General features: G+C 32.8%; 1 pseudogene; it reads right to left on the reverse strand.

Annotated features, from left to right (window-relative positions):
• Nucleotides 1–15,011, reverse strand: part of LOC149566451 (flavone 3'-O-methyltransferase 1-like) — a 65,689-nt pseudogene that overhangs the window by 9,921 nt on the left and 40,757 nt on the right.

Below are 15,011 nucleotides of genomic sequence, written 5' to 3' on the forward strand. Positions count from 1 at the left end.
CTTCTTTTTCAAGGTATCTGTAGAGCTTATCACTAAACTTCAAATATCTATTTTCATCTAGGTACTCTAAAAGGATGTCATGCCCAAAATATAAGGGTAAATCATGCACAATTTTTTTTTTTTTTTTAAAGAACTAAGGTTCAATAGGATATGGTCATAAAATATTTTAGATGCAAGTTCCCAATGATACAAAAAGGTTACAACTTAGTTTGAACATTTTGTTTAAGGGGTAATCTAGGTAAACTAAAAATTTCTTAGTAAATCAATTAATTAAATCAAACGACTAATTCCATTTAATTAGAGCCCTAACCCCTTCAATTGTTTTAATGATTCTTTGATATATTAACTCCTAAGGAAGACACTAGACTATCACAACACTTATTCAATACGTTTAAACCAACACATTAACTGAATGACTTCTATCTCTTAATTACATAATCTTGTTTAGATACAATTTAATTACGAGTAATATACCACTAACCCCCCAAAAAAAGATCTAATTAACTAGACCCTTTCATTAACTTGATAACTTGATCATCATTATGATTTAGGTTATCTAACATTAAGGGAATTCAAAATTCAAGAAGGTCAATATAAAATTTAATTGTTCCACACATACTAACTACGTTCTTAAAATTTAATTCCCAAGTCTAAACTAACTTAAAAAATTTCTCCAACACACTTATAACAATCTAATTAATTAATTTATTGTTTACCATTAAAGTTGATGACTAGAATAAATTCAATAAATCTATGGTTTAATCTAAACTTTATTTGAACTATCATTAATTTAAGTCCATATTAAAAACAATCTAACAAAGCTCACAATAGTATAAAGCTAATTAATAAGACATTAAAATTATTTTAATTAAAAATATTCTAATCTCAAGTTAAAATTTTTAAATTAGAACCAATTTAATATTCTAACATCTAAAACATTATTTAATACTAACATCCTTTCCAACCTTATATTTAAAGTTAACTAACAAACTAAGCATATAAAACTACTTTCTAATAACAAGGAAACTAACTACAAATCTAACAATTGATATAATGCTAAACTTAATTTAAAATATTAATACACCTAACACTAACCAATTAAACCTATACTAACCTAGCCAACTAACACTACACTACATAACATACTAACCCCTCCCCACTAACCTAAGACCCACGCTTAACTCAACCTAGGCAAAGTGGCCAGTCCCATGCGTGGGCCATTCCCCAAGGGCAGCGCACTGTCCAAAGTCTGCACTGTACAGACTTGGTTCCCCCCACTCTTGCACATTGCATGACCTTCCATCATGGAGGTAAGCACTTGGTATGGGAGAATGGGGTAAAAAGTCTACTAAGACTTAAGTTGTAGATTTATATTTAATAAAAAGAAACCTTCTTTGCTCCCCTTGATGACATGACATGTCATAAGTGTGATGTGTACTCCTACTGGTAGGTGGTTGGGATGTCCACACCTAGCCATGAGAAGGTAAAACAAGCAAGGGTAAAAGGGAAAAAGAGAGTGCATTTACTTTAAAAAGTTTATTAGGTAGATACGAACTTAGTTATATATATATATATATATATATATATATATATATATATATATATATATATATATATATATATATATATATATATATATATATATATATATATTTCAACATGTATGCCCCTTTCTTTTTATATTCTTTTGTTTATATATTTAAAATTAAAACATTTAATAAGTTAAGAGGGTGTTGAGAGAATATTTTTAAGATTCTCTGTATTCCAAAAAGGAGATTAAAATTTCTCCATACAATTTCTAGAGAGTGCTTTTCACTCCTGGAGATGCATTTTTTTGAAGCCAATTTCTAAGTGATGATACTTTTTTTTTTGCCATACATACATACATGCATACATATATATATATATATATATATATATATATATATATATATATAATAACTTAAGAGTGAATTCTACCTAAGGACAACATAGATTTCCTTTGAACAAGTATACTAATACAAGGATGTGAATAGGGTTATTCTTTTCTTTTCTCCTAGAATTTATGTTTTTATCAATCATCATATAATAAGGTGTATGTTCCTTTTATTCAGAATTCAAGGTGATGTATAATTCTTATTCAAATTTTATTTTTTTGTCAATTGTGAAAATTAATAAGGAGAGACTTAACTTCGTTGTCCACAATGTAGGATTTTCATTTCCTCTTGATACTTAAAACATCAAATTGGGAACTTCATCATATAAAATTTCTTTCATTAACATGACTAAAAACTTGAAAAGTCATAATTCAAGGACATTATCTATCAATCTATTTTCTCACATACATATGCAAAATTTGAAATCACATGAGAGAAATACAAGGAGGTTTTCATAATCTTTTTTTTTTGCTATTATTCATCCTGGTTCAAAGCTCCATCGGGAAAGAACCAATAAGAAAACTTGATGTCTTTGCCAATACATCAAAATTCAAATACAATTTACATAATATTACAATTCAAATGAATCCTCTTCTAAATCCTTCACAAGTGCTTTCTTCCAACATCTTCCAATGGGAGATGTCAATCACCATACCATAACATAGCCTTTTCAAGGCTAAAACTTCAAGAACTTCCATTCTTTTGCAAGGCCCTTTCGAGGCTATTTCCACAAGGATTTTCATTCCTTTCCATATTCAAGAATTCACAATAACAAACAAGGTATGTGATGACAAGTAGGGGCCCATACACCCTACCTTCTTTCCTTCCTCTCACCATGAGAGGAGACGCTACACCATTGATGTCCAACTAAGGCTCTTCCCCCGTACGTGGCCACTTCTTCCCTATCCAAGGGTGAGTGATGCCAAAACAATCCCCATGAAATCCCCTCAAAAACAAAACCTCAAGACAAGCATAATAATACATCAAGCACAAAATAAAATCCCTCCAAATCAAACCCAACACACAAGCAAGCAATACAAAGAACAACTCAATGCCTTATGCATGATTCAAGCAAGATTCAAGCATTAACACATGAAGAAACAATTCAAAGGAGTGAAAAAATCCTACCTTCACAAAAGAGTGATGGAAAAATGGTGGGTTGAGAAGAGCTTTTCCCTTTTCTTCCTTCAATCTTCAAACTTTCTCCAAAACTAGAGATTGGGTAACAACCAAAAAACTACTCCAAAAATGCCTCTAAGTATGATCCTTAACTCAACTAGACTTCAAGTAACCTCAAGATGGAGTTTTGGGTCACCAACTCAAGTAAGGAGACAATTAATTTTCGCAATCAACCAAAAGTAGGGTTTTTGAGTGACCCTAAAAGTCAATCAAGGAGGCTAAAGGGGTGGAAAGTACTCCCCACCCATACCCTTACCCCTAGGGTACTTAAATTTAATGTTTTTTTAGGCCTTAATGACTTAATAGAACCCAACAAAAGCTAGGAGAATTTTTAAGACCAATTAACAACCTTCCAAAGAAGATAATGCAAGATAGCACAAAATTAACATGTGGTTTAGTTCTGTCTTTTCATTGGGGTTTCCTAGCTAAATTTCCTACACACTCATTTCACACATCAGTAGATCAAGAAATCAAATGCATTATGTAAATTACATATCAAAAAAATCATACAAATTAAAGCATCCATTTTTCTAATAATTCATTGTTTATCTAATTCTACTCGTATTTTTGACCATTAGAATTGCATAATCAAGGTGTTAGTTTTGTATTCATTTACTTCATCATTATAAATGTTCATAAAGTATTAAATGACAAAATCAAATAACTGAAGTAAAGTATCACACATCGTAAAATAGCATAATAATGTTCAGTGCATCAAATAATGTTCTGACATATCAAGTTATGAGTTCAAAATAATAATGTATCATCGATGCTAGGATGGGTCGGGGTGAGGCCTCATAAAGGACAAGGAGTTCTAGTTGGGAGAAAGCTTAAAAATTGAAATGACATTGATTGAGGTGAGATATCTAAGATTATTGTAGATCTAATAGATGCTTCTCCTCTATTGACAAATATAAGTTCTTTCAGCAACTCGTTGTCCCTAATGTATTGAAAGGGGCCATGAGGGCTCCTAGTGTGTCAAAAGAGACATTAGGACCCCTGAAGATCCCATAAGATCTCTCCAAAATTTGTTTTTGAGTACATGCACACTGAAGACATTCTATCATTACTTGAGCTACTAGTAAATGGTGAATATCAATCTTCATCATCTAACATCTAGGCTCACATGCATATCATGTAATAATTGCAACCAAGGTGAATGATAAATAGGTCTCTAGATAACATATCGATGATCAGAAGAGGACGCTTTATTTCTTCAACACTAAAATGTAGCTCTAACATCATGTTACTAGAGAACTTAATTTTCAAGTTGCTTCCCTCCTTGACACTTATCTTGTCCTCACCTTACTATTAAGGATGTCTCCTCTCAATTATGGAATGCAATTGTTATAAGAATGTAGAAGAAGATGTTAAGGTGGAACAGAAAGGTGCTTAGAAATTATGGGAAACTTCAACTTATCACTACTTCTCTCTAGGAGATTAAGATTTATTTTAGATATCCTTGTTCAAGATCTTGAAAAGGTTCACAGATATCTTAGAGAAAATTCAAAGAAATTTTTATGGTAAGGCATTGAGGAAAACAAGAAAATGAGTCTTTTTAGTTGGGAGAGAGTTTGTAAGCCAAAATCCCAAGGCAGGTTAAACCTTGTTAGAATCTGAAAAGATTAATAACCCAGAAAACTAGTGCAAAGAGTAAATATCTAAACTATGAATGCAAATGATACAAAATCAAAATAGCATCATAGAGTTAGTCTCCAAGAGAGTAATGCAAATGCTGGAAGAAAAATAGCATTAAGAGGATGCAAAAATAAGAGATTCAAATACAAGCCAGGTAGCATGCTTATATAGGCTAGGAAGAGGGAGGAGGTGGCAACACCAACCAATGAGGAGCAACCATCTATCGGACTAAAGATAGCAAAGTATCTTCCCAAGATAGCTAATGGATGCTCACATTTAGGAAGGTGACACCTCACAACCATTCACCTAATAAGACATGCTTTATTAACCTAAGCGAGATTATTAAAAGTGTAGAAAAAACCTAGCAAAATAGGAAAAATAAAAAACTACACTAAGACCCCCCCATAAGCCAAGCTTAGGTGGATGCTAACCTAGCAAAGCTATGAAAGCAGAAAAATGGGTCCCGGCAATAAGGCCTGATCAGGTACCCAATACAAGAAAAAGAACTAGATGAAGGAAACTAAGCCTCCAATCTAGGAAATGTCCCAAAGAGAGGAACAAAAAAGAGCATGAAGCATCTCTGAAGCATGAAGCTGCAAACTCTGTCAAAATGCTGATCTGTAGAACGTCCATGGAAATAGAAGGCACGAACCATCAACCAAAGAAGCATAGAACAACAAGTGAACCCCCCCATAATGCTGAACAGGGAGAGGGGTGACAAGAACACTGAAATGTAATGCCAAAAACATCTGCAAGAAGAAGAATTAGGAAAACCAATAGTGCAATAGAAGTACAAGCACAGGATAAAGGGCAGTGTCACCGACACACTGCATGGACAAATGTCGTGGAAGAAAAATTCACTTGACAAAGGTGGATGAGCACAAAATGGAAAAACATCATGACCCCCCATGGCACTTTATAATTGAGTGCGAGTACAAACAAACACAAGGTGTACAAGATCCCAGATATGCAAAAGCAGGCACTTTATCTCAATGCATTTACAAAAAAAGGAATGCAACAGAATAGAAGCATACAATGCTCAAAATTCAGAAAGAAGAGTGAGCCAAAAGAACAGAAGAAGAGATTCCAGGACCTGTAGAATCCAAGTAATCCGCCAGAGTGCGAAAGTGCAAAACTTGAAGGAGAAAGAACCAAGAGCAGAATCTAGATAAAAGACCTCTACAACTGAATAACTCACAGAACCAGCTTTCCAACGATATCTGGCGAGCCCAGAAAAGAGTCCGAATGAGCGAGATATGGCTCTTGGAAGACAAAATAGAACATCTGGCTTTGACTGCCAAAACAGGCAACCAGATTCTAGAAAAAATCAAAAAACCATGTACCATCATCTCCATCTTAGAACCATCTTTCCAACGCATTTTTTGGATTGAAAAAATACGTCTGTATGCTCAAGTTACGGAAGAAAAACTGACAGGGCCTCCTCATGAAGAGCATATGCTAAAAGTGAAACTTGGGCACAATAATCAAGGAAAAAAATAGTACCACTGTGATCTACTCAAAAAATCATGCACTTTCAAAAAAAGAATCACCTCGATACGAGGTCGTATGAGAAAGTTATGATCCTTCGAAGTTTCCAAAATGAGAACTATGCACAGTCACGACTGAGAATCTACAATTTCTGATGAATTCATGCATGAAAATCAAAAAACAACTCCACTAGTGGATAGAGCACAAAAAAATAGCCAAGTTCATAACAAGAATCATCAAAATCAGAGTCTGTATGAGCAAGAACGAGACATTTGAAAATTGCATTCAAATCTGCGACTCCCAACGGAGAGGGGTATGATTGTAGCTTTGCATGCTCAATTCTAAAAAATATACAGCCTGCATGCAAAATCTAAAAGATACTCAGATGGTTTTTTGGGGCTGCGAACAAAACCCAGAAAGCATTTTTCTTGCTGATGTACAAAAGATGTTGCTGTAGTGTAAATCAGACGCCTTTAACAGTAAAAAACGGCTCCAAAAATTTAAAAAAGACCCCAGCAACCAAAATATGACATGAAAATGCTGGATCAGCTTCTTAAGTCCATCAATGGCATGTGGGAACCTGCAAAACTGATTGAAAACTCCAAATATGCAAGTTGGTTGTTAGATTTGAGATTGAAACCCCAGAGAAAAACTGTTTTTGTCAAAACTTTTCTGATTCTCAGAATCATCCAAAGATGCAAGAGAAGAGCATACTTCGTTTTTCAAAAAACTACAATAAAGTTTATTTGCCCCCCCTGAATCTCTCAAATAAGGAAAGTAAAATCTACTCTTGCACATAGAAAAGCTCTAATACCATGTTAGAATCTGAAAAGATTAATAACCCAGAAAACTAGTGCAAAGAGTAAATATCTAAACTATGAATGCAAATGATAGAAAATCAAAATATCATCATAGAGTTAGTCTCCAAGAGAGTAATGCAAATGCTGGAAGCAAAATAGCATTAAGAGGATGCAAAAACAAGAGATTCAAATACAAGCCAGGTAGCATGCTTATATAGGCTAGGAAGAGGGAGTAGGTGGCAACATCAACCAATGAGGAGCAACCATCTATCAGACTAAAGATAGAAAAGTATCTTCCCAAGATAGCTAATGGATGCTCACATTTAGGAAGGTGACACCTCACAACCATTCACCTAATAAGACATGCTTTATTAACCTAAGCGAGATTATTAAAAGTGTAGGAAAAACCTAGAAAAATAGGAAAAATAAAAAACTACACTAACAAACCTAAGAAGATTAAGGGATATTAATAGGGCCCTTATTACTAAGATTGGATGTAAACTATCTTAGAACTCAGTAGGTTAGTATAGGATAATGATGGCCAAATATTTGTGTAGGATTCCCTTTAACTAGTTATTTTATAATCCTTGCCTCCTATGTAAATCAAGGATCTAGTCCAAAATTGATAAATGTTAGAAGTTATTAAGAGAAGGGGTGATATGGAGCTTTGAGTATTGGAAAACTTGTTAGATTTTATGAAGAAAGGTGGATTCAGGATGTTCCTTTAAGTTTCACCAAGTTTTCCTCTTTAAAGGAAATTAGTGTGGCTAACTATGATCTTAGGGTATCTAATTATATTGAGAATGGTAAATGGAAAGTCCTAAATCTTGGTAAACTTAATTTAGAGGTAAAAGCACAGACCTGTGTCACCATTTAGGATACCAAGAACTATTTTGGTGAAATCTCATTTCTCTATCAAAACTCAATTTTTTTCAAAAACTAAAAATACCCTTTTATAGATCTTATATTCAATATCATTATAATATAAATTTTAAGTGTTTTGATTAGTTATATTGTGTTATAATTTCACAATATTATAAGTCAGTATTTCAATATTTTAGAAGGTGCTCTCTCAAAAAAGGAAAAAAAAATAGTAAATCATATCAAAAATATTTAAAAATTATATTTATCTCTAGAGGAGAGAGTCATCTTCACAAATATGTAATTTTTTTTCAAGAAGGTGTAGATTTGATACAAAAGTTTTGACGAGAGGAAAAATTTGTTTGATTCTGATAAGGTCAAGCTTGATTACTTATAAAAAATAAAATATACATCAAAAATAATTATTTCTTTTTTTGTTCCCTAGCTATGCATGTCATCTATAAGGTATTTCAAATTGGAACGAAAAATGATGTTTTGCTTATACTTGTTTGATGGGAACTACACCATATATATTTTATAGTTAAAAAAGGTACTTCAAAATAAAGGAAACTAAACAAATTCTTACTCAAAAAAACTATAAAAATTATAGGCATAAAATTTGTCTAATTTGACACATTTCATTAGTTTACATCATCTTCAAATTCTAAACACATATACCATTTTTTGGGTCATTAGTGTTGAACTGTCGCATTCTAATATCCCATTTCTTTATGAAAGGTGACATAGGTTTGTGCTTTCAACCTTTATTGATGGTTCTATAAGGGAGCTATGGGAAATTTTGAAATAAATTTGTATACCTTCCTTCCCTAACAAGCATAAGATGATTTGGGACCAAACATCTTGGGGTGACTTTAGTGTGAGGTCAATCTATTATAATATTATTGGACCAAGAAATTCCTCTTAAAGCTTGATGTATGTTTGGAACTCTCACTTCCTTCCTAATATTACTTTTTTCTGGTGATTAGTTATGCACAACAATATCCTTATATGATTGATAACCTCCAAAGATGTGGCTTCCATTTTGTTAACCGGTTTTTTCTATGTGGCTGTAAGGAGGAAACCATCACTCACCTTTAAATTCACTACTGTCATACTTCTACATTGTGTTCTAGTTAATTCAATTGAATGGGGATTTCTTGGGTCTTTGATATTGAAGGATTCCAAAGAAAGTATATTTTTTATTATGTGGACATTGTGAGATTGGGAATTCTATGTGTTAGGTAGAATCCCAAGGAAGTGCATTTTGTATTGTTTGGGCATTGTAGGGTTGGGCATTCTATGTGTTAGGTAGAATCCCAAAGAAGTATAAGACTTCATGGTTGGGAAGCAAAACACCTCAACCATATTTTATTTAATGATTGAATGGCATGAAGACCATACATTAGAACTTGTGCTTATATGTTAATTAAGCACATTGTGATGACGAGATGGGCTTTGAGGCCTAGGTCATAGGAATGATAAAAATTGGGTTTGCTAATCCTTGCAGGTGATTGATGAGCATACCTAGATGACTTACTTAATGGTGCAGATCATATGGTAGGTGGTATTACACTTGTATGATCTACTCATTGTTCCATGTTTGACATGTAGGTTGACATTTTCTATGGTGAACATTGACGTATGGTGCTTTAGATTATACTTGATGAATTTCTTATTCATCCATTTTGATGGATGGATGACATGTAGGTTAGAATCCTTGGATAATGTCATGTGTTACATTCTTAAATGGATAATCATTTGCTAATCCTTGATTATGGCTAATGAAATAATTGTTGGCTGTTCAAACTAGGTTTTCACTTGATTATTTCCCCATTTCTTGAAATTGATGATGTGGCAATTTCTTAGTAGGACATGGTTCTTACATGTGATGAAATCAAGTTTGACATGTAGGTCAAATTCTTGAGTATATTCATTAATGGCATATTCATGTGTTCAAATATTGTGTTTGATAGTTGGTCAAAAGTTGACTTATGAAGTGCAATTATTATTGTATTTATCATGTCAATATTTAGGTAAAAAAACTAGAATAAAGTTCCATAATTAATTGGAATATATTTAATTTCTTTCTTCATTTGAACATGTGGAGTTGAATTTTGACTTTGACTTGACATGACTCTTTGGTCTATGTGGCAAGTGTATGGAAATGTGATCTTTCTATAAGAATGCAAATAGGTTATGTATAGATTCTTCTTATATTTAATATTGAGTATATATTGCATTGATGCTATGCTTATGTCATGATACACCTCGAGAGACTCCTTAAAAGGAATTTATCAACAAATTTGATACAATCAACCTTGTCAATGAACATCGACCGAAGAGTTGGTTGTCTTGAATCATGTATTGGAGTCATAGTTGATATGTTGCTCAACATAGGATTAGTGATTTTGTATTTGACTTAGACTTTTAATTAATGTTTCTTTGATACATATGACTATGTACCCCACATATAATCCCTTTACTTATCATATTGATTAGATTTATATCTTTCATTAGGAGCTATATGATGCATTATGATGCAATTAGATTGAATGCAAACTTTTGAAAGCATTTGTATGCATGATGATGATTAAATGTTGATGAGTACACTAGCGATTTTATATATGGATGTCTTTATATTTTTAAATTGGTTAAATGATGAGGAATTAGATTTAAGGTGATTGCATTACGTGATTATTTTTCATGGATATTAACTTATTGATGTGGACACTTATTCACTTAGTGAGAACCACATCTTAGATGGTACATACAGTACATATAGTTTATTATTTTTGTTACTTATAATCAAGGTTTGATTGAAGATGAGTTTAAAGGAAAATGTTGATCCCTAATATTTATATTGAATACTTGTATTTTTGAGCCATTGATATTGGGAAAAACCTAAAAAGTATTGGGAGTGTATATTTATTAGTATGTTAGGAAGTGGATATGGAGTACCTACTAGCAGGGTCAAATCCATGTGATGCCAATGTATGGTAAGTAAGAATAGTTATGTGGGTGATATCGTGTGATTTTAAGGTAGATTGTTACTTAATTTTGAGGATCATTGAGATAATGAAGTAATTGATTTGATATTTCATTGGAAATTTAATATGAATGATGGTATACGATGGACTAATAGTCAATGTTGTTCCTATCCATGTAACAAGAAACAACAGACGATAAGAAAGGGGGAATATTGTCGAAGAGAGGTAGTCTAACCTTATAAAACTATATAATGGTAATGGAATTCACACACTCATATAGGAATTATTAATTAACATATGTTTAATGCACCATGTGTTACCTCTATTCCTAAATTTTATGTGTTGAATTGATTAGAAAAGAAAATCAAATTGACCTTGATTAACTGGATGGAAGTCAATGAGGTTGATAGAACTAAATCAGGTACTTGTATTTTTATGAATAATGAAAGTTGGATTAAAATGATCTTTTTATTGTAAGATTCTTGTGCTCTCTTTCTATATACTACTACATCAGGATGATGCAATTTCTAAGTGGGGAAGGATGTCACAACTTGTTTTCCCTCAACCTAGATAAAATGAAAATTCTATTGCTACATGGAATTTTTTACTTAAAAAAATTGTGTTCAAGAAATGAATTGTGATTCTTTCTATTAATGACATAAATAGTTAGATATAATACTATATTTCATCTTTAAAAAATTATGTCAATTACAAATGGAGGATAGTTCACACAACTTGGACAACATTCTTGGGGGAGATTGCTCGGAGGTAGAGACCAGAAGAAGAAAATAATAAGAGCAAGGGAAATAGTTTTAGGGAAACCATAAAAAAGAAGCCCTAAAAACTTATAAAATGGAGGCAAGAGGTGTGAAATGACACAGAGAGGTGGTAGTGGTTCAGGGAAAAGAGGACAAAGCTACTCACTTTCCTTAGAGATCATTATTTTCCTCCCATTTGGAGTAGGCCATGGTTGGAATAGTGATCGATCTTCAAATGGGTTGCTACTAGTTTGAAGATTTTGTAGGTTGCTTGCTCCTCTGATCTTTACCTGACCTATCTGTACTTCTCTTTATAATATTTCCATTCATTCAATTCTTCATATGGATAATGCCACTTTTATTTTGTGGACAAGTCATAGTGAGAGGATTGTTGTCTAGTTCTAGATGTCCTTGAGTAAGTATGTTTGTAGAATTCAACTTTGATAAATACTCATTGAAACTTTAGTGATATAGACAAAAATGTATTTAAATTTAAGCACAACTATGTATGACCGAGAATGGTTGTATAAAATTGGGTGACTCAATACACCACAACTTTGAAATAAACACCAAAATGCTCCATTGGAAAGGATAGTAAACCAAAAATTATGCTCAACTATATGTCATACTACTATGCTTGAGTCATATATCAGAGGTGGTGACTTAATTCTACCTTGAATTTGACCCAAGAAAAGTCTAGGAGAACTAGTTCAATGCATATAACTTAGGAAAGATCTAGAACATTGCCTATATTGTTAAGCGATTGCAACAATCGTTGTGTCTTCACATAGACCCAACAACTATCATGGTCCCAGTGTGAGAATAATGGGTAGAAAAATTGGTTTGAAAAGGCTAATCATGTCTCATTTTTTCTTTCTTTCTTTTGGAATGTTGTGTTTTATAAAGTTACTTGTACAAAATGCATTAGATTAAACATATGGCTAAGGTGAGTAATAGCTCTATCAACTATAAGAAATTAAGTTGGAGTTAAAATTTGTTGCAAAGAAAGTATTATAAATTTTGAATGGATGTTGTTGTCTATGCTAAGATAGTTTAGGTTGTGATTGGAAATAATTCTTCAACGAAGGAAAAAAAAATAGTTATTCGACCTTGATAGGTGCATTCATAAATAAGGACCCCTATTTGCCTTTAATTTCATAGTTCAATCCTGATTTTGATGAATTTTAAATAAAATTGAATAGAATAAGTCACTAATCAAATGAATTAAGTTATCAATTGGTAAGAAAACTATTGATCATCAGAGAACATGTCTCTTAATTCAGAGTGAAACATTTATTATGGTATTGAATTTCATGAAAAGTTTAAAGCAGTAAAAGTCTTTTATGGGTGTGAATGATACTTTTTCTATGCTCATAGCTAGGGAGCTATAGGGAGATATAGAACCTCAGATTTCTCTTGAAGCAACTAGTCTCATTAGTATTTATGGTAGCTTCTTCATACAGTACCCCTGATTCACTTACATCCACATTGGAGGTTTTCAAGATTGTCCTCTCATGTTGCCTCACTTCATAGATGACAGGTTGGTACTTTCAGAAGTTTGTAGGCAAATTAGTCAGGTAAACAAAAAGTACAAGAACAAAAGATCAATCCCTTTCCCAACTGGCATTGGAAATTATAGTTGTCTATCTTCTTCGGATGCTCAAAATATCAAGAGATCCATGGTGAACATAAATTTACACTCTTTCTATGATCGCTTTCCATTTGATGGCAACGGGTGTGTTAAAAATAACTTGGCACTTGGACCTAGCTATCTTCATTTCCTTGCAATGGAAGATTATTGGGCGAACTATGAGAATGATTTTGAAGTAAGCAAAAGGGATTGGATGAGATTCATAGTACAACAAATTATTGATTACAAAATGGGATGGGATGTGACAGGCATAATAAACGACAGGTTAGACTTGATTGATCCTTACTTCTTTGACTGGATACTATTATTAGAATTGTGATTTATTAATTGGTCTCTGCCAGAATTGAAAGACCTCAAGGAAAGGACTTTCTTTGTGATTCAATGAACTGAAACATGGTTAAAGAATAAAGTCAAAGAAGTCACCACTATTAAATCAATAGGAAGAAGTAGTGTAAATAATAATAATATTTCTCAAGAAGGAACATTAGTTTCAGCCATTCTATCTTCTATCCCTATATCCTCAGGCTCTTTACATAGCACACAAGGGGAGATGATGGTGAAGATCTGGATAAGTACAAATGACTTTTAGCCAAATTTGGTTTCTAACCTAAAGTTAACACATATTCCTTTAGCATGTACTTTTAAGCTTTAACCTAGGCTATAGTAGCTTCTCTAGCTATCACAGTATCTTCCACAAATTTCTAGTGTGAGACTATCTCTACCATACAATAAGGTTTAAAATATTTATGGTGCAATCTTCCACCATTTTGCTAAGATTCCTACCATGAACATCATCTAAAATGATGAAGATAGGGAGATAAAGGATCACCCTATGTTAGACCACCAAAGATACTGAAGAGACCCTTAGGTGATTCATTGTACTCACAAGTTGTTAACTTCAATAACTAAACTATATAGAATAGAAAATGAAACTACACCAACAAAACTCAGCTATATAGAGGACTAAGAAAGGGTACCAATGCATCACACCAAGCCTATGGAGCATAAAGACCACCACTAAAGAATCCAACAAATACTTTTTTACATCCTTATACTTGCAAGGAAAAGAATCACATTTTGGAGGCCTAACAAAAGTCACATAATTAGGGACCATCTACTCCTTGGACGCCACTTGTAGATTGTCTTCCCTCTTCTTTCTTTTCAGTTTTTTTCTTCCAACTAGACCCAGATGAATCTTAAGGAGATATTAGTATTCTCCTACACATTGTCACCTTTCACTTTAGCTTTATCCACAAATTGAGATAAGGAAGATTTAAAACCTCCTCCAGTTGATCATTTGATTGGGTTTCTTTCACAATACCACCTTACACTTTAGCTTTACCCAAAAATTCACATAATAAATATAAAAGTTGGGAAGGAAACCAAAAAAATTAAGTCCCTTTTGAAATGGTTAACCATATTAAATTGTATTTGGTATTTAATATAGCATTGATTCCTTAAAGTGTGGTATAATTTATGCTTCTCATTGTATTTAGCTTGACCTTAATGGTCCTTATGAACCTCCTTCTCTTTCCCCCCCCTTAAAGGAGACACTATGGAGTATGAAGAAAGCACATTTCGAAACCCACTCAAATATAATACTCTTTTTTTTATCAATCCCTAACAAAAAATAAAGGAAATTTTTTGGCCCTTCAGTATGCACATGTAACTTTTTAAGTAGTAGATGGCCTAATTGCATCAAACCAATTTTAAAGAAACTTATGATCAAGAAA

This window comes from Cupressus sempervirens, chromosome 3, assembly GCF_028749045.1.
Source record: "Cupressus sempervirens isolate cs-2001-9-10 chromosome 3, ASM2874904v1, whole genome shotgun sequence".
In the NCBI taxonomy this organism is placed as follows: Eukaryota; Viridiplantae; Streptophyta; class Pinopsida; order Cupressales; family Cupressaceae; genus Cupressus; species Cupressus sempervirens.